Here is a 6,000-nt window from a genome sequence, read left to right as displayed (position 1 = left end):
AAATGCAGCACAAATACATTTTGCACTATGATAGTTAGAGCGTGATCCATTTGAGCAAGAACTCGAGTTTTCACTCAAGGTCAAAGCATATTGATGTGTGATATCACTAGATACGTGATGTGTTGGAATCTAAGCAATTACAACTTGAGAAGATCCATACTGATGACACTAGTTCAGATATAATGACCAAGTCCTTACCCAAGGACAAGTATGAATTTTGTAGAGAATCAACGAGATTGCTGGAGCCTTTCACCTAATTCGGGAGGGGGAGATTAATAGATATTTCCCTCATTTGGTGAAGAGAAAAATAAGAAACAATTAAATAAAATAGAAAAAAAGAAAGGAGAAGAGAAAAAGGAGACTTTGCTAAGAAAAAGAAAGTCATAAAACTTTGCGAAGAAAATAACAGAAGAATTAAAGGAGTAAATTAGAAAGCCAAAACATATAAAGTTTTGAGAGATTAGAAAGCCTCACCTGTACCCTTACCTAAACTTTTTTCTTACCAAAAAAAGAAAGCCTCACCTGTGTGAGAGAGAAAGTCCTCTTCAGAGATAAACTAAGAGAGAGTTGAGCCACCATAGTTTGGTGAGATTATTATTGTATTGTTGTTAATTTTTCCATAGTGAAATATACAGAACTAGTTTTGTCCATTTTATTTACACAAAGATGGGAAAAGTTAGATCCTGGGACTGCCATATTTATTTATTGGCTATTTATTTTTGTCATCTTTCCCAACAGATTATTTCCGATTAAGCTCTCCACATTTGTTCCCTCAATGGATAATGGAGTAGTTGAGGGTTCATGGGCTCCTAAAGACTTCCGGACAGTATTCAACTCCTTGATTCGATCTACGAATTGAGAACAAAGAGACATATTGTCAAAATTAGCTGCATGAAATCACCTTTTATCTTTTGAAATCTTTTTTATCCGGGGTAGACAATTTCCCATTTTTTGTTACAAAGGCGGAAAAACCTTCACTTTAGATCAAAGGAAGCATCTCACAGTAAGTGCATCGCTTGCTAAGTGTTGTTCCATCTTTCTCCTTAGAGCTTAAAGTATTAGCAGTTTTCCAAGAGGCTGGATCGCAAAGGGGTTTCGTTCCACTTGGTAGCGAAAGGAGACCCTCGGGAATATGGATATTCGGGGTGTGTAACATTCGGTTTTATCCAAAACCACTTTGGTTTAAAGTTCTTAACACTTTGAACTTTCTTTTCCAATAAAGGATGACATAAAGAATTAACAGACGAATAAATCATGCCTTCTTTTGATTTTTTTAGGTGCTAAAAGGACCAAACAAGGGGCCGGTCATGTTCACATCTAAGTCAGAGCAATTTTTTTTCAAAAGAAAGCAATTCAAGCCAGGCATTGGGAGAAATTTGACAAGGACTCTGATTGAATTCATTCAAAAGAGCATAAAGAATGAGGATTCTCAATCATTTGTCAAACCTGTTTAGCAAGCAATGAAAGGTTAAAAGCAAATATATTCCTGAAATCCAAAGCTCCTTCTTCCATTGGTAAATACAATTTATCCCAATTGAGCCAATGAATCCATTTTGAATTAGAGACATGATTCCACCAGAACCAAGCAATCAATTGTTGTAAGTCATCATAGAATGTTTTTGGAAGCAAAAAGCAACACATAATATACTGGGGAATAGTTTGTGCAATAGATTTAATTAAAACCTCATTTACTCCTCTATATAATCCTTTCTCATGCCACCCACCAATCCTCCTCAACTTTATATCCTTTACAAAGTTGAAGACAACTTTTTTTATCGACCCATAATAGATGGAATGCCCAGTTCGGTCCAGTTTGGGGATTCATGAATCTCTAGGATTGGATTGAACTTTGGGGATTCCTAAAAATGTATCTCCAGGATTGGATTGAAAATTTCAGTCCGGTCCAATTCGGAGATTCGGGGATTTGGTTCCAGTCCAATATAGTACAGTTATTTAACGAGTTAAATAATAAAGTACCTATACTTTTACCAAAAATAAATTAAAAATATACTTTACAAGATAATAAATATATAAAATTCTTAATCAAAATAAATAACATGTGTTTGCAATACCAAATATTAATTTCAACGTAAATTAGTAATTGGTGAATCGAATTGCTAAAGAACATAATCTAAAATCAGTTGATTTGAGTTCTAAAATCATTTGCTTCCTCCAAATGTTGCTTTACAACTAAAAGAACTCAACAATCTAATTAAAATATGGATACAAGAGATGCTGCAACTTCAGGATCAGAACAATTTTAGCATCTTAACGCACACAAATCTTAAGAAATGCACAACTTAAGCTAAATACTAACAAATTAAATTACAATAGCAGAAAAAACTTGACTAGATTCTAACAAGTTAAAATTCAATAACAGAAATCAAAATTTGACTAAAGCCAAACATTACCAAATTAATTGAGCTATTTTCATTATCATATGTATACAAATTTTAGGATTTAGCCAACAACCAAAAGAAATAGTAGGAGAAACAATACTTGAAACTAAAATTGCAAACAATTAGATTTCACTTTAGAGAGGAAATTGAGAAGATGACGTCAGAACTAGGATTCTAATAAAATAGAATTTTAGAATAGGAAGAAAAAAGAATGAGAATAGAGAGAAGAATATAGAAGAAAGAAAGGAAGATTTCATTAATCAATTACATAATCAATTAGTACATGCTGATTCTCTTAAATAGGAAACAAGACAAGGAAAGTACAGCTGCCTAACAAATCATCGCACTAATAATTCTAACCTAGCTTAGATAAGAATAGGAAATACAACCTACCTTAAATCACCCTAATAATTCTAACATATCCTAAATAAGAATAGGAAATATAACCTACCTTAAATAAAAATAGGAAATACAACAATTCACTAAATAGGAAAAAATAAAACTTCATATATAAAATATAAATTTAATATGATAAATCTTCAATTCTTTCAATCCAGTTTGGGTCAATCCAATCCAATTCGGTTATCAATCCAGTTCTGGATAAGTTCGGTCCAGTTCTTTGACAAAAATTCAACAATTCAGTTTGGTCCACTTCTTTGGAAAAAGTGAATAGTTCGGTCTAATTCTGGATCTTTTTACTCGGATATTCGGTCCAATCCAGTTTCTCCAGGATCCGCGCCCAGCCCTAGCAAGCAATGACAGGTTAAAAGCAAATATATTCCTGAAATCCAAACCTCCTTCTTCCATTGGTAAATGCAATTTATCCCAACTGAGCCAATGAATCCGTTTTGAATTAGAGACATGATTCCACCAGAACCAAGCAATCAATTGTTGTAAGTCATCATAGAATGTTTTTGGAAGCAAAAAGCAACACATAATATAATGGGGAATAGTTTGGGCAGTAGATTTAATTAAAACCTCATTTACTCCTCTATATAATCCTTTCTCATGCCACCCACCAATCCTCCTCAACTTTATATCCTTTACAAAGTTGAAGACAACTTTTTTTATCGACCCAAAATAGATGGAATGCCCAAATATTTTGCAAAGGAAATAACCTCTATAACATCCAAACGACCAGCACAACAAACACGACAATCAATAAGGACAACGTAACTGAAAATAATATTTGTCTTGTCATAATTAATATGTTGCCCAGATGTCTGCACATATACCCGAAACAAATTTCGGACAACATCACATTCTGTTGAATTTGCTTTAAGAAAGACGATAAAATCATCCACAAAGAATAAGTGTGAAATTATGGGATTAGTATGACTCACTGGAATACCATTCAAAGCTCTACCAGACGCAATTTTCCTAACCAATATCGATAACCCTTTTGCACAAATAAAAAACAAATAAGGTGAAAGAGGACCCCCTTGAAGAAGACCCCTACTTGGTTTAACATAACCTTTAGACATCATATTTATAAGAAAAGAATGTGAAGCTGAAGACAAACACCATTGTATTAAGTTGACACAACACCTCGGAAAACCCATAACCAACATAATATGCATTACAAAGCTCTATTCAACCCTATCATATGCTTTGCTCATATCTAACTTCAACGTGCAGATCCATTTTTTACCCCTCATTATATGCTTCATAGAATGAAGCAATTCAAAAGCAATCAAAGCATTATCAATAATTAAACGACCGGGTACAAAAGCACTTTGTGAAGGGTGGATAATAGTTCATAAACAAGATTTTATCCTGTTAGCCAGTGTTTTAGCCATAAGTTTGTAAGCCACATTGCACAGGCTAATAGGTCTAAATCTTTGAGAGAACTAGGTGATCAAACTTTTAGGATAAGGGTTATAAAAGTATGGTTCAAACGAGAGGGGAAAGTTGCATCAGTGAGAATATTTAAGACAAGAGATACAACCTGACTACCCACCACATCCCAATAAGTCTTATAAAAGAAACCCGACATACCATCAGGACCCGGTGCTTTTGAACTGTCAATTTGTTTTAGAGCCTCTAAAACATCCTTTACAATAAAAGGGTGAGATAATGTATGATGTTGCTCATAGCTGAGATTTAAATAAATTGAGTCTAGAATCTCTACACTATCAATATGATTTATATTACTGAATAAGTCAGAGAAATAAGAAGTCACAATTTCCTCAAAACCATCCTCCTTGTCATGCCACACACCATTACTATCCTTCCACCGCTTTAAAAAATTCTTCGTGCACTTGCCTTTGAATGAAATAACTTCGTATTTTTGTCACCTTCCTATAACCAAGAACTTCTAGCAATCTAACAGTATCTCAATTCCATTGCTTTAACCAAAAACCACAATGCTGCAATTTAACACAAACATTCTCTTGAGTTAAAGCTGAACAATCATAAACATTCTAAATAACATCACGATAAAAAGGATATCTGATCCATATTTTTTTATTCTAAATGGGTTTCCCTCCTAAACATTCACACAATCTGTGTCTAGCAATATAGGAGAGTGATATGAGACTACCCATGAAATAGCAATTCCCATTGGACCTGGCACAAAACACGATTTAGATGTTTATGAATATAATCACCACCATGCCTTCTATTGGACCATGATTATTTTCCACCACTGGAACCCATATCAAATAAATCACAAGCATCGAAATAGTTAGCAAACCTTCCATTGCCCGATAATTATCCATACAGCCACCATCATTCTCAAAGGAATATATAATTTCATTAAAGTCACCAAAACAAACCCAAATAAAATTTTCATGTGAATGAACATCACACATCATATCCCAAGTACATATTTTGTTTGAAGCTTCGGGCTAACCATATACCTCTGTACCTCTTCACCAAAGCACTCCTTCATCATTTGCAAGACCAAAGTGAATAACCTAGAATAGATAAATTGATGTCCTTATTCCAAAATAATAATAAACCACCCGAACGACCAATGAAATTAACAACAAACATTTCAAAACCATTAAAATGATGCTTTAAACCATACAATTTAGAACAATGCATTCGAGATTTCATTATAAAAATAATGTGAGGACAGTTGCTCTTAATACTCCGAGCCAAAGCACAGATCGTTCTAGGATTGGCCGGACCTTGAACGTGCCAACTTAATTTTTTTATAATATCCCGTCATCAGCCTCCACCGATAAAATTGGGTCTTTAACCATCGAGTGAATGCATATCTTCTTACAGATGCCACTATCCTCACAAATCATATCACTAACAGAGTTCTGTAACAATACATTTCTCTTCCCATATTCCTTAACAGTGTGAAGCTTCTGATTAGCAGAAAGGTCCATATCTAAAGACTTCTAGACACGCGCCATTGCCTTCCACTTACCTTTAACACCTTTCCTTTGTACAAACTTACATACTATTGCAACCTTGGAATTTCCCAAATTATTCATCCCAGATAATAGCATTGTACAATCTATAGATGGTGGTTGTGAATGTTTTGAAGTATTGAGAATAGGAGAAAAATCATGATTTGAGGTGTCTGTCCTCCTTTAATGGAGTAATGGAGTAACATAAAAGTTTGTTTTATTACCGTGTACAACAC

This window comes from Euphorbia lathyris, chromosome 7 (genome assembly GCF_963576675.1).
Source record: "Euphorbia lathyris chromosome 7, ddEupLath1.1, whole genome shotgun sequence".
Taxonomy (NCBI): Eukaryota; Viridiplantae; Streptophyta; class Magnoliopsida; order Malpighiales; family Euphorbiaceae; genus Euphorbia; species Euphorbia lathyris.
This window is presented reverse-complemented; position numbering follows the sequence as displayed.